Raw genomic sequence first — 18,433 nt, 5'->3', positions numbered from 1 at the left:
AGACACCATACATACTGTCTCAATGAGATGCATGTAATTAATCTTTTTTATGGCTTTATGAGCAAATCATATCATGCACACATATTCAGACCTCTCCTCCAGTCATGTTATTATCCTTAGATTTTGATTGTAGATAAGAATGGCCAGACTACTGTTGTTTAATTTATACAGTATCTTCCTCTGTTCATCCCACATAGTGCAAAAGTCATTGAAGTGTCAAATTTTAATAATGTGCTTTTGTATCCAACTCTCCCAGAAACTGCAGATCTCTTATTCAAGATTGGTCTGTCACTAATGTACACATAACTGCATTGGAATATGAGTCTTACCAGGTAGTGCAGAACAGTGTAGCTATGAAAGCATGTAGCTATTAAAGGATATCATCATTTTTCAAGAAAATGAGCTGAACATAAAGCTATCTTTAGGCTTCAACCATCCTCCTTCTACCTCTTTGGAGTTTTTCTCCCCTCATTTAACCTTGTACTGACCCTACCTTTCCCAAATGCATTTTTGGACTGCCTTTTTATCAAGTCATACCTTCAGGCTAAGTAAGGGGAATACCTATTCTATAAATTCATATCCATTTCAAGGTTTGTATAGGATAATAACACTCATTCTCTGAGGGAAAAAAAAAAATGTTTTTAAGTCTATAAGAGTACAGCCAGATAAATTAGTTTCCCACAAATGAGGATGAGCAGGTAGAAAGGTAGGTAGCTACAGAGGATCCTTGTGCTTGGCATTATAGACTTTCACTGAAAAACCACAAAAAAGCCCATGCAATCACTGCTCTATCTCCCCTGCTTTTGCTCACCAAGATCAACACAAATTGAGGAGAAAAGGTGCTGATTTCATTAAGCAAACACAATAAGCACAATTCTAATACTGTACAATCACATAGCTTCATTTTGTGCAGTAGAATCATCAGTTTCACTTAGAAAATATCATTAAGATATAGCCATTAAGACTTTATTTCAGTACATAACCTTTAACTCTGAGCTAACCCTTATCTGCAAGCCTGCTGCAGGTTTGTGAGACAGTTTCAGAAAACAAGAAATCATTCTTCTCATTTCTACATTTAGAATGTCCACATTCAGGGGTATAATCTGCTCATGGCTCTGTGTAGCAATGCTCCCCTTGGGACATACATACAACAGAGTTTTTGCTGAAGAACCACCTGGATATGGTGGAATACTCAGAGGCAATTACCACGTCTGGATAGCTGCCAGCAGAGTGTGGTGGCTATAGAAATTGAATTATCCATCCTTCCTAGAAACAGTCTGGCTGGCAGAGACAAAGGCACAGTGACACACAACGTGCAACAGCCTCTTGTGGATCTCCTGCGTTCCCCTCAGCCCAGGGATTTTCAGTACATTTGATGTACGTTCAGATGAATACAGAATTAGAAAATATCGTGAATATATAGCCGTTAAAACTTTATTTGAAGAGTCAACTTTTTTTTTTTCAATATCTGAAATTCAATATAAAGTCCCTAATGAAGAATTCAGGAGGTTTTTAAACAAAATATGTGGCATACTAACACACACTTTGCCTGTATGCACTTACATGTTGGAGGTTTGCTTTTCAAACATCAAACTGCATATGGCAAAGTCTCACTGTTCACCAATTGTATTACTGATGTTTTTATATATTTTCATAATGCTGCCTCTGTGGTTAAGGAAGGTATTTTATGTACTCCCTTGGCATACTCAGTGAATGAATATGAATGAATCACATTCCACCCTTGCTTTGAAACACCTAAGAATTACTATGACAGTACCCAGAAGGTGATGAATTTAATTTCTCCTTCATGTTCAAGGCTGCACAGTAAATCATGGTACAGTTAGTCACCACAGAGGGGAACTGGCAATAAGGGGATTTTATGCATTTACTACCTCTCTTCCATTGTACAGAATGTTAGCTCACTGTCTTTTCAAAATAATGCACTTTTTAAAAAATTACTTCTATGACTTCCTCTTTTCTTCTACCCTGATGAAACTACTTTGTACTGATAGCGTGTATTTAGCATTGATTACATAGGCCCAACATTATGACGGGAGGGTTTGTAATTAACCATGCTGTTATGTCATTCAGATTTGTGTTTCTTCAAAAGATGCTGTTATGCAGCACCATTCCCTATACATCTTTGCAAAACAGTCATAAAAATATTTAAGTCTGACAGGAAAGGAGGACTCTCACACTCCTAATATATATATATATTTTTTAAGCTAAAGTGGCTTTGAACCTAAATATGAAGTGGTCAAGTCACAGAACTATCACTTATGAGAAACTGCTTCATATACAACCAATTCCTGCATCATCTTTCCTTGCTTTTACTCCAGCCTACCACATCCTTCTGTCCAGTAACAATTCTAAGTAATAGCACTTGGCAAGGTGACATGCTAGGAATTCAAGCACCAACTTGAAGTTTCTACTACACATAGTAGATGGCAGCACTCAAGAATAATGTGACTCAGCTTACACCTGCTACTGTGGCCAAATCTAAGCATATAGCAGCAGACTCAACTCATAGGGGTAAAAATCTTAATGATGAAGATTGGTGATGATGATGATGATTGATGATGATGATGATGATAACAAATTGGCCTAGAGGATGAAATTCACAAGTCCAAACTCATTTATGGAAACATACTAATAAATCCAGTCATACTGCAGAAAAGTACAAACATGCAGCAGCACAGCACAGCTCAGTGTAGATGACCAGAAAACAGTGACCATTGATTTGGGTTGAAGCACAGATCTTCCTATATAAATTTTGCACTTATGCAGCTAAGCTACCAATTGAAGTGGGGGAAGAAAACAAAAAACCCCCATAAAATACAGCACAATGACCATTTGCAGATGTGAACCTGCTGTGACAGGGAATAGCGACTGAGAAAAATAAATTGTTTTGGCGAGATGCTGAATTGGGTGACATCATGCCCCTACTCTAAAGGTATGTTTTGGAGGCAAAGTACCAAAAGTTATTAACTGAAATCAGAAAACTCAGTTCTGTAGTAAATATCTCATGATCAATATTAAATGCAAAGTGAATAAAATAAGCCTCAGTGAACCAAAGTTAATTGTTGAGCCAAGTTCATATCAGTATCCAGATATATGTGATCACTAAGACTTTCATTTTTATCCCAGTCTTTTTCTTTAGTACTGATTGCTTATGTGCAGAAACCACTTCTCTTGAGCTTATATTAAATTTAAAACCTGGAATCACATAATTTTTTGTAATATGTGTCTATATTTAATGTGCCTGTAATCTGGTTATTTATGAAATGTGTGTATTCAAAGTACATTAGAGGCACTATGCAATGAGGATGGATTCTTTTGTATCTGATTTTATACTTTTATAATACTAAAATTGCAGTGCCATTCAGGTTGAAAGTTGCATGCATAACACTGAAATGTTTCAGGTTTATTTAATGGGGTTTTTTCCCCTGATTATTGGAATTTGTTAAAGTTTCTAGGTAATTAGGGCAAGTTTAGGTCCATCTTCATGTTACAGTAATCCTTGCTTAGCTATAAAAATAGTTTTATATATATATATATATATATATATATATATATATATATATATATATATATGCAATATAGTGACTCAGGGAGCATTTCCAGTAAAGTCAAAGTATCAGCTTTCTCTTTTTTAGACAGCTAGGAAGTTCTGTTTGGAAAAGAAGGCATACCTTGCCTAAAGTGATGTTATCCCCTAAAATGACCTTGTTTATTTGAATCACAGGATCCCATCTGGCAACAGGAACAAGGAATAGAATGCTAGGAAGCTTTCAAAGGAGGCAGGGCCACTACACAAAGAATTTATGGCCTAACCTTTGCTAAGGGTTGCGAGGAAGCTAAACTCATCATCACTGTCTGAAGTTTTCACAAAGTGGGTTCCCACAAGGTCCACGTCAGCACAAGTCATTGTCAGTCTTGCAGTGTTTTCCAAACTTTTACAAAAGTTATTTTAAATGTGGGAAATTTAAAGGCAGGTTAGAATTCCATCACCAATTACAGGGTTTGCCCTATTTTCACAGTCTAGAGGAAAGCAAGGGAAGGAGTTTGTGTGCCAAGTCCCGCTGATATGATTCCAATGAAGCCATATTCTTACTATTCCTTTCATACATTACAGTACTAGAGAAAGAGTGGAAGGGATTGGTTTATATGGGGGAGTATGACAATAAATTCTTTCTCTGAAAGCATAATAGAGATTTTCATATGATTTTTCTTTTTAAATCAATTTCAGTTAAATTGGAGGAGAAGGACAGGAAGAAAAACATACAAACATGAAAGAGGGTTCAAAAAGTACTTCTAAGAAATATGTATATAAAGTCCAGCCACGGAAAAGGAGGAGGAATAACTCAGGTCCTAGCTTTCATTTGTGCTAAAAGCAGTTGCGACTCTTCACAGATAGCATCAGCAACTTTATGCATATTGTCAAAACACTACTGCATTGAAGACACTCATTTATCAAGTTAAAAATCTGCTTTTTCAGTTTACATAATTCCTGAAAATATTTACCCAGTAATAATCTGTGTATGTACAAATCATAGGAAACAAGTTCTCCCTGTCTTGCTCTCAAATTCCATCAAGGGCAAACTCCACTGAAGTGAATGAGCATATTTTCAGGTTTAACAACCCACCACATTTGCAATGACAGATTTCATAACCAGCATTGATCTATCAAAAAATGTATGTAAAACTTAGTTGTTTATGGCTTTCTAAGTCTTTGTAGGTGTTTGTACTCACTAATCTCAAATTTAGTTGCCTATTTTAAGTGATTTGGAGCAAGACTTTCTCCCAGTATTGCAGAGTTGGATCTTAAAAGGGGCCAACTCCATGATAATTAGCACTGGAAGTTACTTCCCTGTGTTAAGGGTATGTCTGTGTAAACCTACAGAGCTCCTGTGTTTTTCTGGTCCAATTGTTATCTAAAACAGGGTCAGTCCCATGTAAAATGTGGAGCTTGTCGTGGGCTCTGTGGGAGGACATTAACACACTGCTGTGCTATTAAGATGTCTGAACATGAAACTCCTGGATCTTAAATAATGACCAGATATTTTTTGAAGTCTGAGTTACTGAAGAAAGAACCCAGATCATTCCTGGGAAGGTAATTGGGCATGGGAAACCACAGCAGATCCCACTTCACTGAAGGGAATAGGCCTATAGTGAAGACCTATAGTGAAATATCACCTGTCACCCATTTTTCCTGTGCTCAAATGTCTGGAAGGATGCTTGAATAGCTTTTCCCGCAATACATTTCTCAGACAACAGAGGTAAACACTGTTGCTGTTTTCCTAAAATAACTTTTCAGCATTACACTTCTTACGTCTCCTATTTATAAGCATGCATTAAAATAACCATGAGGACCAACAGGTAAAATGAAAAGCCTTGTTTTGAAAACTCTTTGAAGCAATACAACATGAACTTAGTATTTTTATGCTGCAGGAATTAAGATGGACACCACTTGTTCCCACAAAGAGAATGCTGAGTTTGGAGAGGTGTTACTTCAGTCTTTGGACCCTGCACAAGAAGCTAAATGCCTTTAATAAATTGTAGCACAGCGTGTAGTTGTATAGCCTGAGGGACACAGATCTGCTGTTATCACAAAAACCCCACAGTTATGGGAATGAATCAGGCCATCTAAGGATCAGGGTCAATGGGGCAAGAAACTGATAGCCATTGGATAGCCATTGACTTTGGTAGAGAAATACAGCAGCATCCTCCAAGACCAGTGCTTAGAAAATGTGTCAGATTTTTAAGTGTGGTAAACAGCTATCTGGGTGAGACTGATCATCTAGGAAGGGAGCAGATGGCACTGGGGTATCCTGGCAGAGACAAGATCACATGCTAATGAGTCTTTTAAAAACAAGAAGGGGTCTGGGAATGGGCAGATGGAGCAGTGTAATGTCTGGGAGTAATATGGAAAAAGAAGGCTTCATTTTAATTACTAATTTTTTAATTGAGAGTATTACAAACATGAATCAGGTGGGAATGGGCAGTTGTGAAAGGACATCTGGGACAGGATAAAGGATGGCAGAGATTTGGGATGAAAAAGAGGAGCACTGCTTTGTGAGGGCGCTTGACAGCACTCTGTGGTATCTGCCCAGGCCTGGAAGCCAGCTGGGGACTTCTCCCCTCTGCCTCAAAGACACTTTTTGTCTATTCCTGGGTGAGTATCCTGGGCCAAGTGTAGATTGTGCCAGTCAGACAGTGTTTCTCTTTTGCATGTGTCATGGGGCAAGTCAGAGCCATCCTCTGTGTACATGCATGTGCACACATGTGGCTTCTGTGCACTGCAGCCACTGAGAAAAATAAGCACAAGAGAAAAGGTGAAATTAGGATTGTGTTCTCTTTATGCTTTTCAACTACTCATGCTATTCAAATATAACCTTCCACATGGTTTTAAATACCAGTCTAATTTTTATTTTAACATCTTGTTTAATACTTGGTAGAAATAAAATGTCATTATTTATGTAGTGTCTTTATATTCATGTTTACTTGGGGTTTTATGCATTTTAAAGGAAATAAGGTGTTCTGATGTGTCAGCCCCACTCTGAGAAATTAAAACTGAAACGTGTCATGTACTTAAAAACCTCAGTGTTATGTTTCACTGGTGAATAGATAAAAATCTTCTTAAAGGATAGGAAGCAAATTGGGTCAAGATATGCTGGCCATTATGGACAACAAAGGGGTCCAATGTCACCTCTTATGAATTCTTAATTGGAATGTAGATGGCTCTAAAAACCAAAAAAACTTCTCAATCTGTAGAGTATTTCTGCAGAATTACACCTTGCTCCTTATTTTAAAGTATATAAAGATAGTGAATAAGTATATATTTTTCCTTAATCATATTTTTCTTGGTGCTCATAGTATATTTAAAATCAGAATGAAGTGATATTCAGAATTTCTATTCTAAAATTATTTGCATGAAGAGATGTGGGCAGAGACTTCAGAGCCCTGGGAACTGTGCACAGGCTGATGAGTCCACAGATTTTTATAGACATACATGGATGTACACATACAGAAAGTATGAGTCATCACTTACCAGTAGTGCCTTCTGAAAGGAGTTTTCTGAATCTCTTAAGACCACTTAACATGAACTTGTGATATCAACAATTCCTTTTGCAGCAACACAGCAGTGTCGTATGTTCTTATCACAGCAGTGATAAGAACTTTTAGACAGGTGGAGTAAAAAGTTGACAAAGCCTTAAATATCAATAGATACACAAAAATTTATTTGAGCCAGGGACCATACCTGTGGTTGATGCCTTTGTCAGCAACATAGCTTCTCTTAATTTAAAAATATTTGCATTTATAGCATATGCAGTAGGAAGTTTCAATTCAGTTGCTCCAAGGTGAAAGAGTCTGTGTTAGTCCTCAGCTGAAACTGCTTTATAAAATATTTAAGCAGTTGCATTTAAGAGGGGCAAATTTTCAGCCTCATTAATGAGAGTTTCATAAAATACTCTAGTGAGGTAAATATTTGCTCAGTTCCTGCCATCTGAACCGTGTGGTCAAATGGGTGCAGTAAGTTTTCTGTTCTTTGATTTTGACAGTCTGTGGTTTTATCACTTTCCAAACCGTTAAGCTGAGGATGTTACAAGGACTGAGAGAAAAAAAAAGTGAGAAGAACAAAGGTTGCTGACCACTTTTCTCTCACTTTTACAGTATATTCTATGAAAAGGAGAATGGAATGCCTTCTATTAATTCTTGTTTCACCTTGACTACCAAAGTACCCACTTTCAAAGTTGAGCATAAAACAGCTAAGGAGAGTTGTGCACACCTACATGCAGAGTATGTTGTCCTGGGAGAACTGACACACACAGGAGCTCGTGTGCTCCCTAATCTCTTCTATCTGGCTGTGGCATCCTAACAGCATTGTTTGTCTTGCACAAACGTGCCAGGCTTGGCTGCCAGCCCAGCAGGATTGATGCCTAGTTAGGTCCTAGGTCTCAACTGCAGTTTTCAGAAGGGCCATAAAAATTAAAGTCACAGCCATAGCACCATTGCATGAGACATGAGTGCACCAGCATTTTTGGAGCTTTGTGCTACAAGGATGGACCCCCTACTGCAATGGCAGTCCTGCTTTTGTTCAAGTCCTTCACACATTAGTCGAACTATTTATGAATCCATTAATTTTCCAGAGTCTAATGCCAGTTATTAGAAAAAAGGAGTAAATATGCTTACAGCATAAAAATAAATGTTTTCTTTCCTATGGTCACCCATCCTCAAAATGTTTCAAAAACCCTCTGTTGTTGCAAAAAAAAAAAAAAAAAAAAATTAATAAAGGAGCATCAGAAGCCTTATACTTGGAGCAGCACCAGATATACTAAATAAATTCCTAACTAGTGTTTATCTGATGTGTTCCTGAAAGACCTACAGGAATACAGTATTCATATTGTAATGTTCCACTAATAAGTTTTTCTTCTAACCTAAATATCCCTTGTGCTTTTTAAGCCTGCTCTCTACCTCCTACCCAGATTAAACAAATCAAAGTGTGTCATTCATTATCTGGTTCCCAAGATTTTTTTTGATGATCCAGGATTCTCTCCATTAGGTTCCTGTATAATTCCATTAAATTTTTAAGTCAGCCTGAAAAACTACAGAGGTTGCTTGTCAGGATGTCCCAAATTGCAGTCACAGAAATGTGAATAAATGAATGACTGAATAGATGCCTCATTCCAGGATTAAAATCATAGATGAAAGTCTTAACAGTAGCAAAGCCAACACATATCTCTGAAATTTCACTTGACTTTCCTTTCATTCAGCAACTATTTCCTCTCCCAGAAAATTTCTATTACAATTACCCAAGTAATTCTGCACTTACCTGCAGCTCGGAGCAGACTATCTAGCATGCTTTTAGGATATTGTGTGAGACACTCTGAAAATATGTACTTTAGGCCAGTCATTGCTTTGGTTCCCACAAATGCACACCAAGGTCTGAAATTTTCTGCTATTACTTTATGACTTTGTTATATTGTAGTTATTCCTGCACTATTTTCCACTGCTTTTCAGTAAAAAAACAAAACAAATAAAACAAAAAACTAACAAAACTTCTCTGAAAGTCTATTCAGTTTTTAAAAAATGCATTCAAACTCTCTCTTACATTTTGAAATATTAAATATGCAAAACCTGCAAGAAATTCAAATTTATGGAAAACAAATGAGAAATGTTTATAGAAAATTAATACCAAATCCTGATTTCAGCAGCCTTACATTCTTCAACAATAAATAGTACTCATAAGGCTTGGTAAGGATTACTTCAAATCAGTCTCATTATTTTTGTTTGTATTGAAGAAACTGGATTTTTTTTTCTGACACCAACCACGTTTACTTTTTTTTTTTTTCCCCCATGGTTATAATTCTGTTTATTTTAAGACAAATTTACTTTGCCAAGCAAAGAAAGACATCATCCATATGAATTAACCTCAGAGATGTTATTAGAATAAATAGCTGAACTTTTTTTCACAGAGAACAGCAAAATATTCAGAGAAGCTACAGCAGGTAAATATGGTGTTTGGCCTGCTTCTACTAAAAAAATCTCTAAACAGGTGACAGTATAAGGACAATCCATATCCTGTCTAGCTCACATGAGGTGAAGGGTTTGCTCAGTCAAGACCCACATCCCAAGTGAAGCAATGAACTGAAAATTCACAAAACTCGTTTTGAAAAGACTGAGTTAACATTGTTCTAACCAAACACCACTGTCCCACAGCACTCTGCACTTTGGGGCAAAAAACTTCAAATCTCAGGAGCATTACATAAAAAATGCGTTAGGAATTCAAGGTCTGTCATGACACCATGAAAACTTACCTTTTAAAGTTAAAAAGGAAAAGTGCAGGACCAATTTGATTTAGTTAAATTTCACTGGAGGACATAAATTTTTAGTTCAGTGCTCTCTGCCATTCACCTACTTTCTAGATGAGAAGAGATTTCCATTGACTCCAATGAGAGTCTACGATTTAAGTCCCTAGAGTCTTTAAGTATGTTCACTTGCTTTTTTCCATATTCTTCTCTCTTTCTCCTGTTACTGTATTTATTCTACAGTACACTGCCATGCAGCATAGTAACACAATAATCAAACTGCAGGCTATAGATCACTGCTTCTACTAAGCCAGAACTGTAAATACTCCAGGAAATCCTGAAGCTGACGTATTCTCAATAGTTAATTTGCAGTGGGCTTCTTTAGACACTGGTTATTTTGGCCCGGCTCTTTGTCCTGCTCTCCCTGAATGTCTGTCTATACCATAGAATGGTCCTTCACTGGCTGTCAGGTCTTTTTGCAGGCTGCAGAGAGGAGTCCTGCCCTGGAGGTAGTGTTTGCCCTCAGGGCATAGGCTGTGCTGGCAGGCACTTCTCAGAAATGCCACAGAAGACAGCGGAGGTCATTGTGCCTCCTCCCCTGCCAGGAACTGAGATCCTCTTTCACAAGAAGAGTACTAAATGTGCTCCCTTACTTGCTGGCCCAGAACACGCTGCAGAACCAAACAAGAAGTTATGCTGCAGACAACATTTTAGAGGCATAGCCTTGTTTTTCTTTCTTTGCATTTTCAACACTGTTCTTTTAGGATAGTTCTTAGCTGCGTCCTGGGACCTTTTCACCTTCTCATATGACAGATGCATGAAATTGCATGGGTTAATGTGACTGATTAACACTTTGGTTTTCCATGTCTGAAATGTTTGGTACATGTAGTTCGATTCTGAATACTCTGAAAAAGAAAAGGGAGGGTTGTTAGTGGGAACATCATATCCCAAGAAAGAGAGGGAGCAGCAAGGGAAATAGAAGGAAAACGTTGTCATTAGTATTTACCTGACCTCACATGCTGAATTCTAGTTGATATCTAGCATCTTAAATGACCATTGTTTTTAGCTGTCAAAGACAAATGCAATACTTTAATTTTATCTCAAACAGTAAACATGAAAGGAGTGAGCTGAGAAACTTGTCAATATCTCATTTAACCTACTTTTAGATTCTGTGCAACATTAGCAAAACCAAATGCATGAAACTTGTGACTGCAAGATTTTAAAAAGCAAAGAGGGTTTGTAGGAATAAGAAGTATGGGGTTTGTGCAAGTGTGGTAGTTTGTTATTTTACAGTTGGTTCTTCTGCAGTATGTTTTGATATTCCTTGTTATAAGTTTGTAGTGGTTCGTTCTACGTACCTCATTTGGCTCCTTCTATGTACCCCATTTGGTTCAGTCCTGAGTTGTTTACCACAGTTTTCCCCACCAAAATGTGTGTCAATCCACCTGTATACCTGTCTTGTTCCCTCGTCTTACCCCTGTCTCTCAAAGACAGCACACTCCTTTGGTTCTGGAGTGTTCCCTGTCTTTCATCCTTTCCTCAAAGCAGAATTGGATTGTGAGTTCTGCTCTCACCCCGTGTTGGCTTCTGTTGGGGAGCCCTTACCCTGCAGCCCTCCCCTAATGCCCTCCTATTGCTCAAAGGTTGTGTCCTCCCTGTGTTCCCCCTCCCCTTTAAAAGTAGCCCCTTCAGGGTCAGATGTGTCACTTGCTCTGCCCTCCTTCAGGATGAAGTCTTTGGAGACTCGGACAAGTGTCCTTCCCTCATTGCTGTGCCTCGGTTTCCTCGTGCTCTGTGCCTCTGCTGTGCTCCCCACGCCGCAGCAATCACCGCCACCCGCGGCAGTCTCGGCACAGACTCGGGGCGGCCGCTCGCGTGTCTGCCCTGCGGCCACCAGCGGGACAGCCAGCCGGCCAGCCTCCGTCCCGTGGCAGAGACGGACTCACTCAAGTCATAATAGCTGGCACACAGCTCCTCTGCCAGTCACACTTGCCTGCCTTAAATCATTCCCCTATGATTACTACAAAAGTGTAATACATGACTGAAAACAGTCCTTTGGAAACTTCACGCTGATACAGGATAACTTGTTGTCAAGTACCCACTAGACAACAAATATATGCAAACTCTCAACTGTGATTGCAATACTTCTAAGTTATTAAAAAACCTAAACATCAGAGCAGGTAATTTGAATGACATACCAAAGCCTCACTTTCAGAAATCCAGAGTATGATGTGCAGAGCCACAGCTGTATTGATGAATTTGATGAACATCTCAGTTACACTCATGCCAGGTTCAACAGGAATTTGTCTGTGTGTTAACAGGAATACTATTAGGACTTATCATATAACTTGTGCTAAAGAGTAAATTACTCCACAGTGTTTTGAGCAATTATGCTGGAAGGATAGTCATTTTGTAGAACAGAATGTAAGTCCTTACTTACAGCTAATAAAAGGTTGTTTTCTATAGCAGATAAATAGGTACACCAGATTTTCTAAGCAGGGAAATATAAATTCATATTAAGTCTTTCTAAGCCAGGTGAAAGAGAAGACACATAGCTACTCAGCTCAAAAAAGAAAACGCCAATGAACCAGTCAGATGCTATCACTACACAAATTATATCTCTCACACCAAGCAGAGAATGGTCTCCAGGCACAGGGGAGGGTGCCACCCTCGCCCTCCTTGCTTAGAATCCATCCTGACACACATCATGGCCTTTCTGGGGTCACGAGTTTGTGAAGTGCTAAATTCCTGCTACTCTAACTTGGCTTTGACACTGCCAGGCTGTTGATACACAATACCTCCTACGGTACACTAGCTAGTCAGCATGGCACCATTCTTATCATTACTTGTTTACTATAACTCCAGGGCAGTGTTTAGTGGTTGCAAACATTTGTTTGCATAAAACATGGTACAGATATGTCTACCTTTCTGTATTTTCCCCTTTTTTAGCTCTTGGAAATTCAATTTATGTGCTACTATGAGGTTTTCTTGCTTGATGTTTCAAATTTAGCAGTTTCAGTTTCTCATTTTTTGGACTTTGCCTATCATAATACTTAAAGATAGGTGATTATTCAAAGTTTATCACTGCATGAAAAGACTCCTGGAATATACAAGCTGACCTGAATGAACTCACTCTTGGATGCATGGAGGGAGGGTAATCTCACTTCTGATAACACTACACAGAGGGATGGATGAAAATGCGGCAACATGACTTTAGGCTTAATTTTAGTCCCAAAGATGACTTTATTGCATTACTAATGCTGGAGCTTATATTGCTGACAAAGAATTACATCACACACAGTCACATATTTGACTAAGGAGATTGTAATTTATGAAATAATATTGGTACTGTGACTTTAAGGTTTCTTCAAGTCATTTTTTTGCTGCCAGTACTCAAATACTCCTGAAATGTCTCTGGTGGAATGATTTGCTATGCTTTGCCAGAGTAGGAGAATAATTTTGAAAAGGCTTTTTGGCACAGATTCAAGATAAAAGTGTTTCTTTTATGCAGTATCACAATTCCCTGAATGATTAACAAACCATGTTTAGCATATGCTTCCAATGCTTTGAATATCTTTCCAAAGATGTGGTCATAACATTATTTTTTATACTCTTAGGAAATGATAAAGGAATTAAATCTAGTAGAAACTGGATTTCTCAGCTTACAGAAAGATTGAATATGCTCCCTGACAATTTTGGATGTGTTGCAAAATAGTTTTGATAATATATCTAAGATTAAGGCAAGAATTTATAAGGGAAATACTATTAATAGTATAATGTAAAACTTACAGCTTTATTTTCATGCATATTAGATATTGTAATAAAGGGAATAATACATAATATACCAAGATTTTTACTATAAAAACACAGTGTGACTTCCAATCCAGCTAAGTATAAAATTAAAGGAGGAAAAATATTGTAAAACTCTGCATAAATGTAGATCCCGAAGCTGGATTTTTTTCCCCCCTCTAAGCTCCCCTTGGAAGGCATTAAATTGGATCAAGCATGTGCAAATTTTAAATTTAGCTCATCAGCTATCGCAACAGCTGAACTGCTCCATAGAGGGGCAGGTGCCGCTGGTGGTATACACATTTCTGTGCTCAGAGCTATGCCCCTGGAAAGTGTATACTGTACATTCCAGCTTTGTGATGACACAGCTGTAGTCCAGGATAAGCATCTCGGCACTGCGGATGTCCCTCATCTGCCAGGACTGCTGAGGCGGTCTGCAAGCCCTGCTCAGACCTGGCATTGTCACCAGCAGGAATGCAAGATGGGACACTACGTTCCTTTACAGGGGACTGGTCTTTCTGAGTGCACAGCCTCATCATTCCTGACAAACAGCTGGTCATAAAATCCATAAATGAGCTCACAAAGATGTCCAGAAATGTCCTTGATGTCCCTGGCATGAATTACAACAACTTTTCACAAGCTGTGTACTGCTTAGACTTGGCTTGTCTGAAACAGGAGACAAACACATAAGTCATTTTTTACAGGAAGTGTAAGCAGGGTAATTTTAGGGAGGAGACAGCATGAGGGAAGAAGAAAAGGCACACCAGCTCTTACCTAGAAGAGTGCAAGTCTTGTCTGTCAGCCAGGCATGAGCTCTGCAGGATCTACACTTCTGAACTGGCAGATGTCATCAGTGTATTTTCACCATTGTGACTACTGCTCCACAGATTTCTGGAAGAAACAAGTCTTAGGTCTTCCAGCACTCCGAGGACTGACTCATCTAGATTAAGAATATACCCTCTCACAGTGAGTCATTTTACATACCTTTGCCTGGTACTCAACTTTTCAGTCTGTTTTGACTTAGAGCAGAGCACTTATCTTTCAGTAATGTTAGTTTTGCCTCACCATACTCCAAAGGAAGAGGATGCCATTGTGCAGGAATGTCCATCAGGAATTTAGATCATCATATTTCCACTGGTACTGGTTCTCCTGCCAGAGCACACGTCTTCAGTCTGCCACCCCATGGAGATGGCTCTCAGTTCTTTACCACACTAATCATTTCACCTCCCAGTCAACAGAGAAAAGGGAAAATGCCTCTTTAAAATATGTTGCCTGACATCTATCGTGGTTGGTCATGACTTTCTATTCATACAGACTAAGCAAGGAATCCTCTCTAATTAGCACTCCAAAGTGATTTTAAAGGAATATATTCAGTGGATAAAAACCCCAGCACAAGATCTTTAAAAAGCCATGGGAAACATAGGACATGGAGAAAAGGTCATTCAGGTTAAGTATTGCTCAGTCCCTCAGCTGAGTGAGCAGAAAGCAAGAGGGAATGCTGCACATAAAGAGGGCATCCTCACCACAGAGGCAGAGCTTGGCAGGTGGAGAAGGAGTCATCTTACCTGATGAAGGAGTGTACAGGAGAAAGAAACCCTGGAACCTATTTAAAGCTGAACCACTTGCCATGAAGAACATGATGTTTTCTATCCTGGCTCCAGGATATTAAACAAGGCTTGTATTAAAATGTATTAAAAGATATATTAAAAGGGGCCTGGCAGCACATTAATATTGAAAAATACAAGGTTTGTCATGGGTTGTAGGGAGGAGAAAGGTGAATTACAGGAAGTTGTGACTCTGTGTGGTTCCCACATGGAGCCATGTTCTCAAGAGCAGCTGGTCTGAATAGAAGTACACAGTTGCACTGCCTTGGGAGCTGGAAAAGTCTGAAGGGGGAAGTAATTAAGGGAGGAACCATCAAGTAGGAGAGGTGAAACACTTTTTTTTTTTTTTTTTTTTTTTTTTTTTTTTGCCTGTTACATCTTTGGAAGACATAGAGTAAGCTATTGAGTGACCTTCATAGACTGTTTAAACTGCCTGAGATCCCCTCTAACATTTTTATTATTCTTTACTTTGGTTTGATGTTTCCCAGGTTTAGGTTGTGGTTTTTTTTCTCCATTAAAACTTCTGGCTATATTCTGCTCATTTGACAAAAGGAAAAGGAGTTCAGGGTTGTGTACCTGGGTTTAGTTCAAGTTTGACATCACACACTGTAATGGAAAAGAATAACCCTGAACTTAAAAACTGACTGTCAAGAATGGAAATGTATTTAGAAAGCTCCAGTTTGCACAAACACCTGAGCCTCATGATGGAAATATAAGAATCAAAACATATTTTTACTCTAGAAGTTGCATTCAGACTCTAAGTTACTACTGTAAAAACATCTCTCATAGCCTAACATTTGGTGAAATGTGGTCAAACAGTGAGTAGTTTAATTATCCTGTGGGTGAAATTAATAAATCACACAGAAATGTTTCTAGTATATTACATATGGTGAAAAAAAAATCTACTTTTCAAATAAGACATGTCTATTTACTTCTGTAAAAAAAATAATTTCTTACCACAAACATTGACACATCAAGATGGTGACTGTATTATTGAGTGTAATATGTCATGGAAATTAGAGAAAGTAAAGGTGTTATGCAATTTTAGCACTGAGGTAACTCTATGTAACTGTAATCCAACAGCATGACATAGCTGAACTTCACAAGGGAAAAAAGAGAAGTTATTTCACACAGAACCTTCTTTTTCTATGTGGTTTTTCTTCTGTTACAGTGAGAGTTTAATTCTCAATGCTCAGAAAAAGTTTCTTTAAATACCTATGAAAGAATTTGTCAGGCAAAAATGCAATTTTTTCAAAATCTGAACTCTGCTGTACTAGACATGGGTCACACTTTATTTGGCTGCCCACACTCCTAACTCAATTAGCAACCCAACTGTGCCCTAAAGACTGAGTCTGACACTTGCTGGTTTGAGGAGGTTTAATGGCAATTTATTACTTTTATTTGAAGAAATTTTAAAATTAATTCATTTTTTATCAATTCTATCTTTCTTCACTTTTATATTGCATCCAACTCATCTTGTTTCCTAGATCAACCCTAGAACCAAAGTCAAGCAAAGTCTTCCCATTGGTGTCAATGAGCACTACATCTGATTCTGCTAGTTGAGTAGTCACCATAAGAACAATCCAGGCAAGAGGAAGTCCTTCCTCCTTTGGTATCCCTTGGGCATATCATGAGGTTCACATGCAACAGCACCTCTGTTCTAAAAAGCTGATGGGCCTTTGTGTGAGCACTAGACACCCAAATCTGGCAAAGGGTCATGAGCTCAGGTTACTCAGGACAAGGGCAGCAAGGAATGAGTTTTGCTGCTCTCTAGCTCTCTGGTGGAGCTACACAGCAGCAGACTGGAAGACATACACTGGGGATGGACTGTGCAATACCTATGCAATAGAACAGAGATACACTTCCACTTGTTCAAAGACAAGGAATTTTTCCCTGCTGTGTATTGGATCCTGCTTATTTTCCAAATAAAATTCCTGTGTAACTCTTACCAAGTGCGCCTCTTACTGCTGTCATATGATTTCACAAAAATATTAATGCATTTTAAATTACCAAAATACAGGTAATGTGCAGCGTGATTTTCTTTAAATACAGGCACAAATGCATCTGTGCTTGACTGCATAAATGTAACCCAAACAATCCCATAAATGTACCTGAAGAATTTTGAACCCATTATAATTATTTTGTTCTAAGCTTTGGACCAGCACTATGGGACAAATTATAATTCCAACCTATTCTCAGCAAGGTCCATAACCACATTCAAAGAAGTTGTACATGCATTTTATATGCCATTTGGCTTAAATTATAGGGAAGTTAAAAATGGAATAGAGAACATCCTAGACAATTGCTGATTTTTCATGCATGCATTGACTGAATAACTTTCACACAGGGCTTAAATACTTACTATTCTTCTGGAAATAGAGATGTTTAAGTGAGATCAATGTTATAAGAACGTTCTTTGCAGGTTTATTTTATCTTCTAGTCTGAGACTAAAATAAGGCTGTTATTGGTATGCTTTGGAAGATACTGTTTCAGAGGATCAGTTTTGGCCAAAGCAGTAGTATTTGGCACACTAAAACAACACCAAATCACTAAGCACCTGGGTTTTTGGTAAACTTAGTTATTGATCCCTTGGTTTTAACCAGCTGGTACACCTGTTGCAATAGCAGAATTGTAACATAAGTACTGCTGTGGTATATTCTACCAAAGCTGCTTTGCTCCACACCTAATTTTTGTTAAATAAACTGATGTTTATGAGAGTTGTTGTCAAGTTGGAAATATCGGAAAATTATTTGTACCCCCTCCTACCTGCAGCAAAACACTTGGGCATATGGTTAACTATGAGCATGTGCATAGTCTCAAGGATTCCAATAAATGAGGTTGCTTAGTAAGCCTGGAGAGTTTTGTGGACTCATTCTGCAGCTCACGATATAGGTGTAACACTGTGCTATCCTATACTGCTGACAATTTATCTCAAATCAGAAATGAAGGGTCTGTATGCAAGACAAAAGAGGTATCTTACTGCTTAGTCAGGTAGGCATGGCAGCTGCTGAATGGTCTCTGATGTCTGACTGTGCACTGGACAAAAGTTTCAAGCACATGTACATACATGTCTATGCTGCATTGGCTTTCCTTCAACCAACCAGGTCCAGAGATCAGAATGAGAATGAATGAGTCCTTCAAGATTTCCCTGCTGGCTGACTTGAAACAGAATTACTCTACTTAGGAACAAATCATACAACACATGCAGTATACTTCAGAAAATACTGAAAA

General features: G+C 38.3%; 1 long non-coding RNA gene across 6 annotated transcripts in view; it reads right to left on the bottom strand.

Annotated features, from left to right (window-relative positions):
- The window catches only part of LOC146763901 (uncharacterized), a 69,791-nt gene extending 52,524 nt beyond the window's left edge, over positions 1-17,267 (bottom strand). For 3 of the 6 annotated variants that reach the window (XR_014951613.1, XR_014951612.1, XR_014951614.1), the window contains exon 1: positions 9,819-17,267. This is a non-coding gene — a long non-coding RNA (uncharacterized LOC146763901). The remainder of the gene's footprint in view (positions 1-9,818) is intronic. The other 3 variants (XR_014951617.1, XR_014951616.1, XR_014951615.1) reach the window with 3 other exon arrangements.
- Between the last annotated feature and the right edge of the window lie 1,166 nt (positions 17,268-18,433).

The sequence above is a fragment of the Lonchura striata genome, chromosome Z, assembly GCF_050655825.1.
Source record: "Lonchura striata isolate lonStrDom1 chromosome Z, ASM5065582v1, whole genome shotgun sequence".
In the NCBI taxonomy this organism is placed as follows: domain Eukaryota; kingdom Metazoa; phylum Chordata; class Aves; order Passeriformes; family Estrildidae; genus Lonchura; species Lonchura striata.
This window is presented reverse-complemented; position numbering and strand designations above follow the sequence as displayed.